The following is a 15,456-nucleotide window of genomic DNA, read 5'->3' on the forward strand; positions in this document are numbered from 1 at the left end:
GGGGTGGAAAAGGCATCCTCAGGGCTGATTTCTTGGTGGAACACGGGATCCTCGTGGACCTTAGAAATCACTGTCTCTGGGGAGCCGAGAATGGGTTAGGCAAGGTAGTCGTGATCCCAGGGAGGGGAGAAAAGGGGACCCTGGGCACCATGAAGCCGTCAGGAGGTTACGATCTCAAGCTTATGGTCGCGGACGTCCCAACGGACTTGCAGGCGTGTGTGTCGGACAATCTGACCGCGTTTGCCACCCACAAGCACGACTGTGGGAGAGTCACCGGGTTTGAGGTCAGCGTAGACGGGGACCCCATGATCCGATCCCAAAAGCAGTATAACTTCCCCAAGGAGGCAGAACCCGACATGGAGACAGCAATATCTTCATTGGTGCAGCAGGGCGTGTTGAGACCAATAGCCACTCACGTGAACTCCCCATTATGGCCGGTAAAGAAGCCGGACAATTCGTGGAGGGCCACGGTGGACTACAGAGTCTTCAATAGTAACATCCCAGCCTGCGCGCCCACGGTAGCAGCAGTTGCCGACCTAATAGGGAGTATTCCAGCATCTGCGACCACGTTCACGGTGCTGGATATTTCAAACGGTTTTTGGTCCATTCCGCTGCGGCGGGAGGATCAGTACAAGTTTGCCTTTACTTTTAAAGGGCAACAGTACACCTGGAATTGCTTGCCACAGGGTTTTCACAACAGCCCCAGCATTTTCCATCAATGCATGGCGGGAAGTTTAAAGGAATTTAGCCAGCCCAATCAGATAGTGCAGTATGTGGACGACTTACTCCTGTTCACGGACTCAAGGGAGGAGCACGGCCCACTATTAGCCGAATTATTGGAGCTGCTGGAAAGGAAGGGTTTTAAAGTAAACCCAAAGAAAGCACAGATCGGCCAGCAGGAGGTGAAATTCCTGGGTCTGGCCATCCGCACTGGGGAAAGAGCCATAGATAAGGCTAGACGGGAATCGGTGAAAGATCTGCCGATCCCTAACACAGTAACGGGTGTAAGGTCCTTTTTGGGATTGACCGGGTACTGCAGAGATTTCATCGAGGACTATGCAGCCACAGCAGCCCCGCTACTCCGACTCTTACACAAGGGAGTCGAGTGGTCGTGGGACGAGGGTTGTCAGGCAGCATTCGAGAAGTTGAAAAGGGATCTGCAGGCAGCGCCAGCCCTAGGGGCCATAGATGGGGGGGAGGAGTCTTTCCTGGAAGTAGCCGCTAGTGGAGACAGCCTGAGCACCGTGCTGCTCCAGGAGCGCCACGGCAAGCTGAGGCCAGTGGTCTATTCCTCCAGGGTGCTTACGGATGTGGAGAGGAGTTTTTCCAATTGCGAGCGGCATCTCCTGGCCACGCATTGGGCTGTGAACAGATTGGTGATCTTCACAGGAACCTCTCCCATCACTCTCCTCACCCATCACACCCCCACAAAGATGCTTCTGGATGGAAGGATTAAGGATGGGACTGTAAGCAGCGCTCGGATTGCACGCTGGACCCTCCTCCTTTCCCAGATGGATCTCAAAGTTAAAGGTCTCTGCGAGCCAAAGCTCGCAGCCAACATGGTATATCCCGGAACAGCCCATCGGTGTTCCGTAGAAGGGGTATGGGAGGTCGACATAGGTTTACGGGCCGGGATACACCCCACAGGCCGCGAGATCTACGTAGACGGTTCCAGCACAGTATCTGCTGGCGAACGACTCACAGGGTGTGGAGTTTATGACCCTATGGCAGACATTGCCTTGGCAATTAAGCTCCCCAGCACTATGAGCGCACAGCAGGCTGAACTGTCCGCGGTGGCGTACGTGGTTACCCACCCCGAGATCTTCCCAAACCCATACACAATTTGCTCGGACAGCATGTTCACGTGCAATTCGTGTACGGAGTACCTCGCCATCTGGTCCCGCCGCGGATACACCTCCGCGGACGGACGACCTTTAACAGTTAAGCCCTTGCTGGAAAAGATCCTGGCAGCTGTGGGGGAGGAAGGGGAGGTGTTCATCCACAAGGTGAAGGCTCATTCCACCACAGAACCCCGCAGTCAGGGCAACCAGCAGGCGGATGCGCTAGCCAGGGAGGGTGCCCGCAACGGCATTTGCTGGGACCCCTATGGACCCGGGCCCGTGGCAGCGATCCGAGGCAGGGAGGGAACTCCAGGGAACACAGGGGTGATACCGCCCCTAGACCTAAAGACCGTCCAAACCCTGGATCCCGCCCTAAAAACAGTACTCAAAGCCATCACTGAGGGCAAGCAGGTAGAGGGTCCGTACAGTACGGCAGCCCTCTCAGTCAAGGAAGGCATGCTGTTCCGAGAGGAACAGTGGGTGGTGCCGCAGCAGCACCGGAGGGAATTCCTTCAACTGGCCCATGAGGGTCCAGGGGCAGGACACCCCGGGCCTGAGGTGACCTGGCAACGGGTAGAGCAGGCGGGATGGTGGCCGGGACTTAGAGACAATGTCCGCGAGTTCTGTGCGAGCTGTCTTGTGTGCGCTGCAAACAACCCAGACCCCCAGAAAAGGAAGGTACCCATGGGGCACATCAGGAGGGTAGAGGGACCATGGCAATCGATTCAGGTCGACTACATAGGGCCCCTACCCGCCGCCCAGGGAGGCTATAAGTACTGCCTTGTCCTGGTGGATGTGTTCACCAAGTGGGTAGAAGCTTTCCCGTGTAGAACAGCTACGGCGCTGGTTACTGCCAAGATCTTGATCCGGGAAGTGTTCTCACGGTGGGGGCTCCCCCGTTTTGTTGAGTCCGACCAAGGGAGTCAGTTCACCGGTCAAGTGATGCAGAACACCCTCATGCTCTTGGGCATTGAAGGGAAGTGGCACGTAGCGTACAATCCCCAGTCATCCGGGATTGTTGAACGCATGAACCGGACCCTCAAGGAAAAGCTGAGGAAAGAGACAATGGGCTCGCCCCAGAAATGGGCGGAGATCCTGCCTTTAGTTCTCATGGGGATCCGAGCCAGCCAGTCCAAAAGTACGGGGTACTCCCCGCACGAATTAATGACTGGAAGGATCATGCGAACACCCACCCACGTACTAGCCCCGGTGCTCACTGAGGGCCAGCTCCAAGAGGTGAAGCGAGACAAGTTCATCCAAACCCTTTTGGAGCGCCTGAAACAGATTTATGGGCAAGCGGCTGGGAACATGGGGAGACAGCATCAGGGAAATCGACTGTTACTGGAACCTCGTAAGCAACAAGAGTGGGAAGTCGGAGACCAGGTCATGGTTAGGAACTATGCCCGGGTAGGGAGTTTTGAACCACTGTACATGGGGCCTTACAGCATTGTAGACAAGGCCAGCCCCATGGTTTATGCAGTGAAGGTGCCCCGACGTACTAAATGGTTTCACATTAACCAGTGTAAGCTGTTTAAGCCGGGTGCACAAGGGCCAACAACAGGGGCCAAGTCTGAGGAAAAAATCCTCAGCCTGCGACAGAGTCACAGACCACACAGGCCGGAACTGTAGCCTGCGTGAAGGGAGGAGCCATCCCAATAGAGTGGGAGGTCTCCCCTCTAATTTGGGATTCGGACGAGGAAGAGCCCGAACAGCTCGACCACGCCCTTGACCCGATCACAGAGGAGGAAGAGTCAGAGGACGAAGATCCCACCCTCGACTCAAGCTTAGGGGAGGTAGGGATTGGGGGCGGAGACTCACCACCTGTAGGGACAGGTGAGGTGGAGTCGGATGCCACAAATCCCGGCCCCGGGGGAGCGGAGCCAGAGGGAAGGGAGCCGGAGCCGGCAGCTGTGGTGGAACCACAGGCTGTGACGGTGAAAGTCCCGACCCCCAGTCCGTCAGCCCTGGGAGCCTCGCCCAAGACGTCCCCTCATAGGTCGACTCGAACGCCTCAGCCCAGAAAGCATTGGACAAATTCTCCTTATCTTCCCCAACCTCGGTCCAGAGCAGCCCAGGAAAGGCACGGTTCCCGTTCAGCAGCGACAGGCTGCGGGGGATCAAAGCCGAAGGTCAGTGCAGCCCCGCCACAGGGAGTGGCACGCTGCAGCCCTCACAGGAATTAAGTAGGCTGCCCGAAGGAGGGCGGCGCTGTACATAGGTTTAGGTACTGATAAGTTAAGCTAGGTAATTATAATGTTAGTTTAAGTTATGTAAAGTTTAAGATGATGGGGATGTTTTAAAAGGTAGTTTTCGGAGTCTGCCCAGTATGTGTGTGTGTTGGGAAGCGGGGTCAGGGGACCCCAGTGTCCGTTTAATTAAGCCAGCACCTATTGGGAGCCTGGCTACATCATCTTATCGGTTACAGAAACCAGGGATACAATGGAGAGGATTCTCGTGGTACTCGCGGCGATCGGGTGCGGGCTGGCCTACCGGGGCCGCACTAAGGACGTCATCGTGTTCGGATGTCCCGGGGACACAGCCCCCATCGCGACGGATGGGACGGGGAAGCGAGAGGTTGAGGAAACCGCCACCTACTTCCACCAAGGGAAATGGCCAGGATGGCTGGGGACGAATTCTACGGAATACTCCAGCAATTTCGGTTTCGCCTACCAAGAGACTTCGTTATCGTGCCCTCGGGTGAGGATCCTTGCACCCAGAGTCAGCGTTACCGTGGGAAAGAGGATCTGTTTGGTGTGTAATGGGAACGTACCGCTAAGTAGATGGTGGTGGTTGCGAAAGCTGGGAAAGGGCATGACGAACTCTACTATCGAGTGGGAACGACTGGGTAACAATACCCATCGGACAATTACGGGGACTCACGGACAATTACGTGTGTGTTGGGACAAATGGTGGGAACCAGATGAAGGGATATATGTCTGTATGTGGGGTTCAAAACGCATTTGCCCCAAGGGCGTATCCATCTTTTTCCAGAGGCAGTGGCAGGATGAAGGGAAAGGGATGAGGTGGGATGTCAGCACTCGGGCGTGCGGAGCCCCATTCTCCCCGATTCCGGTAAACGCCACTGAACTCATCACCCGCCCACGCAAGACCCTGCCCACGATTCCGGTAGCACTAGCCCAGAAGGAAGGGTGCCCCACCACCACAAAGGGACCCGGGAACGGTTTAGTATTGGTACCCACTGGTCAGGTGCTGTACCAAGGGGTACACTACGCGGTGGCCTCAGTGATTTTAAACCTCACTGAGGTACGATTGCCGGAGTGGTGTCCCAAGGAGACGGAGCAGTTGTACCAGGTACTGTTAACCCGAATGTTCAAACAATTTTACGAGTTTGACTTTGCCGATATCGACAAGGCCAAATTATACACCACACCACAGGAAGTTTTGGATCGGGTAGGGAGGCAAAGAAGGGGTACTGTAAATGACATCTTCACCACTTTTAACACCGGGACGTCTGTTGTCAACGCTCTAGACAACGTGGAGCTGCAGACACAGATCAATGGTTTAAAAACACAGTTAAGGAACATACTGACTGACGAAATTAAGGTAGTGGGTTCTGAGCTACATGAGGACCAGGCCATGACACTACAATTAAAAGAAATAATTGCTGAGCTGGAGAAACATGCTAGAACGGTAAATGCACTCATTAAGGAGGATTGGAATGTGTCCGATCAGGCTGCGCAGAACGAGGCCTGTGTGCTATACGGGGCGTGGTTACTGGGCGAGGGCCGCAGTAATCTGGAGGATTTAAAACAAGGTTTGGTCCCGTCCTGGATCGGCAACAAGCACTTGCAAGCGCTCCACCCTTTTGAGAACGCATTAAGCCCGTGCCAGCTCAGACTAGCTGCAGAGGCGTACCCAGTCCCAGTGGACTGCGGACGCTCAAATCACACTATCATGGGAATAGTGGTAAGGATGCCGGTGTTGGGTCCCGCAGCAAAGCCCGCCCCGGTATACAGGGTGGAGAACATTGGAGTCATTCAGGGGGGTGCACACATTCGTTACGCAGTGGTCCCGCCTTATGTCATCAGATGGGAGTGTACGATGACAGGCACCAACCTCTCGGGGTGTCGAAGCCGGGGAGCACACATCATCCTGTGTCCCCAGCACTTGAATGCCTTTTTGAAACCACAGTGCGGGTTCAGAACCGCTAGCGCGAAGCCGATAAATTGCACCATGGAGGCAATGGCAAAGGACCATGTGCCCCTGCAGGTGGCATATATCGGGGGTGGGACATACTGTGTCACCACGGCAGCGCCTCACTACCGCCACGGACAGCACGAGTGGTGTCCGGTAAGTGACAGCAGTTTCTGTTTCAAACCCAGGGCTGAAGTTCAAGTGGCACAACAATGGATTGTCCCCATTCCTGCACCTTCCACCGTTCACCTAACTGTAAAAGAGAATTTCACGGACTTGTAGCGATTCATCGCGCATTTTGGTTATGTCATTCCCCCTCTCCTCGAACACCTCACCAAGATTTTAAAAGCCGTTGTAGTTTCACAAAAGCATTTCTACACACTAGAGCAGAAGACATTAGAGATAGGAAAAGACATATTGGACATAGTCACTCCACCATGGTGGGACCTGTTCACTAATATAGAGATCCCGCCCTGGATTAGCATAGCATCCCACATCCTAGTAGCGTGTCAGGTTTTAATTGTAATATTCCTACTGTTCGTGCATTGCAAGAGAGGCAAACACCTCCAGAGGCACGAGAACACAGGAGAATGGAGAGAACGCTATGCACGAGTGGGGGAAGAGGACACCCCAGTTTAAGCTGCTAAGTATTAAAAGTTAAAGTGTCCCTCCACTCTTGATTTTAGCCACTGCATGATTTAAGTATGTGAATGCTGTTGTGTTATAGCTGATTGATAAGTTTTCTGTTTTGTTTGATTAATAAAAGGTGTATGCAGGTGGTGCAAGGGGCATTGGCCCCTTCACATCTGAAAGATGAATGTGTTATAGTGTAAGATATTACTGTCCATGATTGTCCAACTGTACACAAGGTAATTTTTCTGAAATGGGAACTGCATGTGTCGTGAGGGTCATAGATAGTTAATTACCAGGAATGTTTGGATGTGAGGAATCAGGGAAAATTTGCTCACCAAGGATTATTGATACTTTAAGCAAGCTATCAGTATCACAGGGGGGACTGTAAGATTTGAAATTTTCAGCAATAATCACGCAAGAAAATAGGGTTAATAAGGCAGTTTTATTGACCAAAAGAAGCTTGTACAGCAAAACCTTGATAAAAGGGGCATACAAAATGGCCGCCGGACCTCGTGATCAGTTTCTGGGACCATTTGATTTCTGTTACTGCAAGCCAGACAGGCTTGTGGATTGAGGACAGTAAGCCCGCGAAAGCCAGTATCGGGAAAACGAAACTCAGGGAACTGAGCATACATATTAATTGGATTCTAAGTACAGGACAGTCTTGGGTTACAGGATGAGGCCCATCAAGAAATGGGCAGACAATTGAATGAACACTTAAACCCATTTACTGTATAAAGGAAAACCGTTTGACAGCCATCAAGGGCAATCTCCAGACCGATCAATGCACGAACCGAGTTACGGTGACAAAGTAAAAGACATTATCGGCCCAGGAAGGCCAGTTAAGCTATCATCGGCTCCCGTTACAAGACAAAGCGCCCCTGCAGAGATTTCTGCCCGCCAAAAATATTACAAAGACAGGACTATGATTTGGCGGGAGATAAGACTGTCCCAAAAGGGTATAACTATGGATTTGAAAAGTCCATCAGAAGGATTACGACTACGATTACGCTTCGCTTCACCTCGACCGCTACGATTCACAATTCATTTCTTCAGTACGATTCGTAACTTCGGTGCGGAACGGAAGACGACGAGAAGACTTCGGCTCGGAAGCCAGCTCGGCCAGGCAAGGCCCGGCCACGACGGGAAGACGACGAGGGTGGCCCGGGTACTTTTGTCGGGAGATCATCGACGACCCAGGCCGAAGGAGAAGACACCCTCGGAAAACCGACGATCCAGGCCGGAGAAAAGGACACTCCGGGCCTAACACTCCAGTGCTTCAACATCCCATTCGACCAGGAACCTCCCGTGTGCAATTCTACAACATCACATCGGTGGTAGAGTCTTCCATGTGCATCCAGTTCTTAAAGTCACGTCGGTAACGGATTCATCCATGACGAGCGCTCATCAAGGCTGTATCTGCTGCTCCATCGCGTAAGAAAAACAAACTGCGCCAGAAGTTTCCAAATCCACGTGACGACGGAAAGCTGTGCCAAAAGGCTGCGAACCCCTTTTCGCGAATCTGAAAGTGGTGAGCATGATCCCGAGTTCCTCAAGTCGAAACTTAGTTTAGGTCTAGGGGATGGGGTTAAGGGTAATCGTAATGTGTTTCCCCTTTTACGATGTGCCGTGTGTTCCCCATTTCCATAGAGTTAAGTTTATAGATATGTGCATGCTTGTAGTTACTTTGATCTGTGCTTATGACATGTATTTTATAATGCTGCAAACTGTTTTATAATAAAAGCCTCCATTTCGTGCTATTCAACCTGGTCTATTGAGTTTTTCTCTGCACTACAGTTCCCTGCACCTAAGTCCAAGGTCTAGAACCGTAGGGAAGAGTGGGTCGAAACACTCAAGGGTAATTATTGCACGAAGCCTGGTAGGAGACCAGAACGAGCAAGAGAAACCCCCTACAGTACCTCTGGTGCCGAGCAGGACACATTGGTGCCAGCTCCGGCTTCACTACCGGGGGTTGTTCTTCCTCCTGTTCTACCACCCCTTCTTCGGGCCAAACCTCATTATAGCTCGGCGGTGCTGAGGGTTCAGTGGTTGGTGCCACAACTACTTCATGTGGAATCAGATTTTTGGATTCCTTCAGGAAGTCTATGTGACTTGCCTTTGGGCTTACGAGGCATACCATGCCTTTTGCCTTAGCCAGGGCCATTCTTAGGTCTTCTACCGCCTTCTGGCAGGTGCCGTGGTTTGCGCTTTCAAACCCCTGCTCGATGGCCAGTCTGTAAGCTGCCTTAACCTCCACTACTTTCTCCTCCTGCGCTCTTAGCTGTTGTGCGAGGCGGGCGCTTTTCTTCCGTACTCTCGCTTCATGAATCTTTGCCTCAGTAACCTGGCATTCCAGGTACTCTACTTTAGCCTGATGTTGGCTGGCTACAGTTTGGCGTTCATGATTCAGCGCGTGAAGCGTTGCGATCAGCTTTTCCCCACCCATGGCCTTTTCCTCTATTTCTGATGCCTGGGTTTTGATCTTGGCTGCCTGCGCTGCAACGACTCTGTCCAAAATCTGGACTTGTCTTTTGTAGCACATCAGCCATACTGCCTTCTCTACTGACTTTTTATGTTCTTTACTCTCTGTCAACCTGATGGCTGTGTCTACCGGACGCCCATCCAGTAAGAGATCAGAATCCACTGCTTAGTGAGATTTACCTTACCAAAAACATAATCCGCTATCCTCTCATCGATAACATTTCATCCATTTAAACCTGGGTCTAATACATTGCAATCCTGCTGCCAGTGTCCTGCCGCGGTCGCCATTTTCTGTAAGGGGTTTATTGCTCGGTCTCTCTCTCTGGTGAGACCTCTCTCTCTTTTGCACAGTAATTTACTGAGTGGTTCGACCCACTCACCCCTTAGGTTCTGTACACTGGACTTTGAGGCAGGAACTACAATGCAGAAAATACTCTGTAGACCAAGTTTAATGAAACGAAGTGAAATTTTATTGCATAAAGAAAAATTGAATGTAAGTCAATAAGGTACATGGGAGGGAAAAACAAACCATAATACAGTACTAACCAATATATCCACAGGCATATTATACTTTACAAGGTTCACCATGAAATAGGGAAACACACGGAACATCGAGGGACAACAACTCATTGTTAATTATCCCCTAAAATGCCCACCCCCTAAACCCAGCTAGATTAGATTATGAGGGGCCAGAAACATGCTCACCAGTCCCAGTTAGAAAATAGAGGTTTTGAAGTCTGCGTTTTGGTCCTCTCAGGCGTCCTGTCTCCACGTGGTCAGCGGAACGCAGTGGGCTGCGACACACTCTTTTCTCCTTCGAGGTAATGGACACGGACAGGCTGGATGTTAGCAGGCCTGGACGTCGGTGTGGAGAGAGCCCATCTGTTTGACCATGTTCATAAGGTTTCCTCTTGGAGGGTCGTCTTCTCGTCTCGTCAATGGCCCGGGGTTGTCGATGATCTCCCGATAGCTACCCCGGGTCTGGACGCTGACTCAACCTGAACCACCAGTGGCTACTCTGAGTCTTCAAAATGTCTCCGATCCCAATCGTCTACCGAATCGTCTTCTTCTTCCGAGTCTGAGCTGTCTCTCTACCGAACCCGAACTCCTAACCGAACTGCACCTTCTTCGGACCCCCGAACGATCTCTTGAAAATGATCTCTACAACGCTCTTCTTGCTCTCCCGCACTGCTCTCTCCGAACTCGAACTCCTAATGGCTACCCCAGGTCTCCAGTTATACTTCTCATGGAGGCCCTTATCTCCCGCCATATCAAGGTTAGTCTTTGTTTAATTTTTGGCGGGCTTGCAGCACAGAGGGGTAGTCAATAGCCCAGTAATTCCGGGCACAACACGTGAGTAAGGACGGGGTACTCACGCGTGTGCCCGGAGGAATTGCCGGTTTTCAGCATGCACAGCGCATGCGCTGAAAACCAGCATTTCCTGTCCTCTGACCCAAGGGGTTAAGAGGCTCAACGCGTGCGCGGTATCGGGCAGCGCGTACGACTTGGATTTCCTCTATTTTTAGAGAGTTGCGCGTGTGTAAAGGCCTCCGGTATTTACGCAGTGAAAAACCACACGTAAGTACTTAGTTTTACAGGTAAGTGGTCTATTATACAATTGAGAATTTTTTTTTCCACAGATTTGTTATTTTTAAAGAATTTACAGTAAGGTAAGTTTAGTTTTAGCCCCGATTTTTTATAAAATTTTTTTTTTCAAATTTTAAAATAATTGTTTAAAATAGTTTTTCAGAGTTCTTTATGGTTCATTTAAGTAGTGCAATGTTTTTTAAAATTTTCTTTCAGGTTTAAGTAATGTTTTGGGGCCAGGAGTTTTCATGAGTTTGACAGCTCTTACTGTCAAACTCATGAATGAACTTTTGCAACCTTCCATTGGTTGCCCTGTGCTCACGTGATCCCAGCCGGCTCATCGCACTAAGTACGCCGCTGGGTCACGCACGCACAGCGCGGCAGGACCTCAAGCGGGCCAGTGAGAAGAAATGCAGTGTGGGCCAGAATTAAAATGTCAGCGCGCCGGGTATGTGAACATCGGGGGCTTGCACGCGCGGCAAGCTCCCGATCCTAATTTCAGGGCCATTGTGTTTAAAGTACTTTCGGGATGGCCGGTAACTGCCATCTCTGGTCTGGAATGACCTTGAATTGTCTTTAATGGGTCTTGATGTCCCCCTTTGAACTTGAAGCTGTTTCCCTTTGTCTGGGTAAACATTTTGATGGCCTTTATCTACAGGCCGATCTGATTGGATCTGCATCCAATCCATATGTATGGGGTTCTGTCTGGTTTCGCATTCTCCGAAATTGCATTCCAGAACTTACTGTGGGCTGAATCCACAAAAGCTGTCTGTGGACTGCAGGAACCATTTTAAAATGTCCCAAAAAGCTGGTCACGGGGTCTGGTGGCCATTTTGTGTGCCCCTTTTTCTGGGCTTCTTTTAAAACAGTCTTTAAAATTGAGGCCTTTTCTGCCAATAGACCCTTATAGGACAATGTTCAATTTTGCGAATCCTACAAATCTGACACTCCCAGGCACCAGCTCAGAAAGTGGCACTGTACGGACTTTAGAGGGTGAATTGAGGTGGGATCAGCATGTGGTGAGTCACTGGGCACGAGTGGGCTGCAGACAGGCGAGGGGGAAAGGGTAGCTCGGGTGCCAGCTCCCCGGAGGGCAGGTTCGCGCACGAGCTATGCTGCACAGGACTTGGATGATGACCTTGACGGAGTGGCCTTCAGATGAAGGGTGATGGGCATGCACACAGAACTGCTTGGTGCAATGGCAAGGCTGCCAGAGAGCCTCTAGTCAGTGTCAAGGAGCTTGGAGGAATCCGGCTCCAATATTGCACGCTGTTTTGCACGGAGCTTGGAGCCCATGATTTCCAGGATGGACATGGTGAGCAACTGCAGGAGAGATATTGTGGACCCAACCATGCTGCTGGGTGTGATGGGCGATATTGCAGCTTCCATTACAGCATAGGTGGAAGCGACCCAATGTCTGAGTGCTGCAGGGAAGCTCAGACTGCTCTCGTGCAGGCTCAGCTTGCTGCCACGCAAGATCAGCCTGCTGCCATCATGGCTGGGTTTACGAGTGTGGAAAGATGCTTGCAGGGTGTCACAGCAGTCCAGCAATCTGTCCTCCAACAGATGGCTAGGAATGCTGAGGCGCTGCACCGATGGAGTGGCAGTGGCTCCGTGGAGCATGAACCTGCTGTCCTATATCAGGATGACAGCATTCGTCCTCCCACCACTGCTACTCCGCCAGTGTCCTTGCAGCTGCCTGTCATCCAACCAGCCCAGACTGGTGCTGCCTGTGCAGAGGTGGTGCAATCTACAGCCGGGTCTTCTAGGGCTGCTCAAGGTCACCCTGCAAGGCCATCTGCAGTGTCCCCCACTGAAAGCCAGCAGCCTTCCACCAGCCATGCTGCAGCCACTGGGGTAGCACTGCATAGGAGCACTAGAGTAGGAAAAGGAACACAAGTGACAGACACTAAAGGAATGGACAAGGGTGATTAGTTGACATTGCTGTGTACTATTGGAATTCATACATTTATAAATTATGTTTGGAATGTTTATTTTGTGCTGGCTCTCATTTCACCACCACGAAACGTGACACTCACTCCAACGAGTACTGGAGGGCTCCTCCAGAGCGGTCAAGATAGCGGAACAGTTGTATCAGAACCCCAATGGTCTGCTCGATGAGGTTCCTCATGGCAGCATGTCTCTTATTATATGAGTGCTGCCCACGAGTGGTGGGGTTGCAGAGGGGAGTCATCAACCAGGTGTAGAGTGGATAGTTCTTGTCTCTGAGCAGCCACCCTTGGGTTTGACGTGGTGGCTGGAAGATTGCTGGCACAGGGTGAAGGCATCATGACTGCTGCCAGGATACCGGGCATTCACCATCCTGATGTGCTGGGCGTGGTTGCTCACCAAATGCATATGAACTGAGTGGTAACCTTTGCAGTTGCGGTACATCTCAGGATTGATATGTGGTGTCCGCAAAGCCACGCGTGTGTAGTCGATGACATCCTACACCATAGGGAGGCCCGATATCCTGGCAAAGCCACATGCGCACTCCTCCTGCTTCTCCCTGTTCGGTGTTTCAGCAGCAGACGAGCTGAGGTGGGGCGGAGTCAGGCGATGTTGTGGAGATGGAAGTAGGCAGTCTTGCTGATGGAGCAGATATGTGATCAGAAGCTCATCTAGGATGCCAAGGTAAGGAACAGTCTGGTTCAGCCTCAGACAGTAACCAGAGAGAGGGATGGAGTTGGTGTGTAGGGAATGGTGTTTGTGGCAGGGACCGATCCGCAATATCTCTTAAAAAGAAAAGAATTAGGAACAAGTGCTGAAACTTCCAGCACAATTCAGACAATATAATCAAAAACAAAATTCCAAAGAAGCAGCAAAACATGAAGCCTGAAGGACTTTGGCTCCTCTCCCAGAAATCCAAACAGCCACATTTATCCAGGTGTTGTTTCCAGGAGATGGGCCACACGGCAGAGGAGGCAGTTCCCGTGGAGCAGTAAGCCATGTCTACTCAGCGTCATTTATATGCAGAAGGGCAAGCAGCAGGTGTGTGAGCGATGGAGGAAAATTGTGCCGGCATTTTTTAAGGCTGGGGATTCAGCACTAAGCCTCGTCAGCACATTTTCCATCTTTAGCAATCAATGAAAACAGGCAGATAACCCACAGGAAAATCAATTGCATGACCATTTTACTGTTTTCCCCATCTGAAAAGTTAGGTGGAGGGATGTACACTACAATTATATAAGTCAGTAAAGCTAGGCACAACTCCCTGGGCAAATACAGATATGTACACCTCGGTCTGTATATTTTGGTATGAGGATATCAGTAGGTGTGTACAGTGCACCTCGGTCTGTATATTTTGGTGTGAGGATATCAGTAGGTGTGTACAGTGCACTTCGGTCTGTATATTTTGGTGTGAGGATATCAGTAGATTTTGTACAGTGCACCTCGGTCTGTATATTTTGGTGTGAGGATATCAGTAGATTTTGTACAGTGCACCTCGGTCTGTATATTTTGGTGTGAGGATATCAGTAGATGTGTACAGTGCACCTCGGTCTGTATATTTTGGTGTGGGGGTATCAGTAGGTGTGTACAGTGCACTTCGGTCTGTATATTTTGGTGTGAGGATATCAGTAGATTTTGTACAGTGCACCTCGGTCTGTATATTTTGGTGTAAGGATATCAGTAGATGTGTACAGTGCACCTCGGTCTATATATTTTGGTGTGGGGGTATCAGTAGGTGTGTACAGTACACCTCGGTCTGTATATTTTGGTGTGAGGATATCAGTAGGTGTGTACAGTGCACTTCGGTCTGTATATTTTGGTGTGAGGATATCAGTAGGTGTGTACAGTGCACCTCGGTCTGTATATTTTGGTGTGAGGATATCAGTAGGTGTGTACAGTGCACCTCGGTCTATATATTTTGGTGTGGGGGTATCAGTAGGTGTGTACAGTACACCTCGGTCTGTATATTTTGGTGTCGGGGTATCAATAGGTGTGTACAGTGCACCTCGGTCTGTATATTTTGGTGTGAGGGTATCAGTAGTTGTGTACAGTGCACCTCGGTCTGTATATGTTGGTGTGGGGGTGTCAGTAGTTGTGTACAGTGCACCTCGGTCTGTATATTTTGGTGTGAGGATATCAGTAGTTGTGTACAGTGCACCTCGGTCTGTATATTTTGGTGTGGGGGTGTCAGTAGGTGTGAACAGTGCACCTCGGTCTGTATATTTTGCTGTGAGGATATCAGTAGGTGTGTACAGTGCACCTTGGTCTGTATATTTTGGTGTGAGGATATCAGTAGTTGTGTACAGTACACCTCGGTCTGTATATTTTGATGTGGGGGTGTCAGTAGTTGTGTACAGTGCACCTCGGTCTGTATATTTTGGTGTGGGGGTGTCAGTAGATTTTGTACAGTGCACCTCGGTCTGTATATTTTGGTGTGGGGGTGTCAGTAGGTGTGTACAGTGCACCTCGGTCTGTATATTTTGGTGTGGGGGTGTCAGTAGTTGTGTAGAGTACACCTCGGTCTGTATATTTTGCTGTGGGGGTATCAGTAGTTGTGTACAGTGCACCTCGGTCTGTATATTTTGGTGTGGGGGTGTCAGTAGGTGTGTACAGTACACCTCGGTCTGTATATTTTGGTGTGGGGGTGTCAGTAGGTGTGTAAAGTACACCTCGGTCTGTATATTTTGGTGTGGGGGTGTCAGTAGTTGTGTACAGTGCACCTCGGTCTGTATATTTTGGTGTGGGTGTGTCAGTAAGTGTGTACAGTACACCTCGGTCTATATATTTTGGTGTGGGGGTGTCAGTAGGT

Source organism: Somniosus microcephalus, chromosome 3 (genome assembly GCF_052327205.1).
Source record: "Somniosus microcephalus isolate GS21.2 chromosome 3, FLI_Smic_1.0, whole genome shotgun sequence".
Classification (NCBI taxonomy): Eukaryota; Metazoa; Chordata; class Chondrichthyes; order Squaliformes; family Somniosidae; genus Somniosus; species Somniosus microcephalus.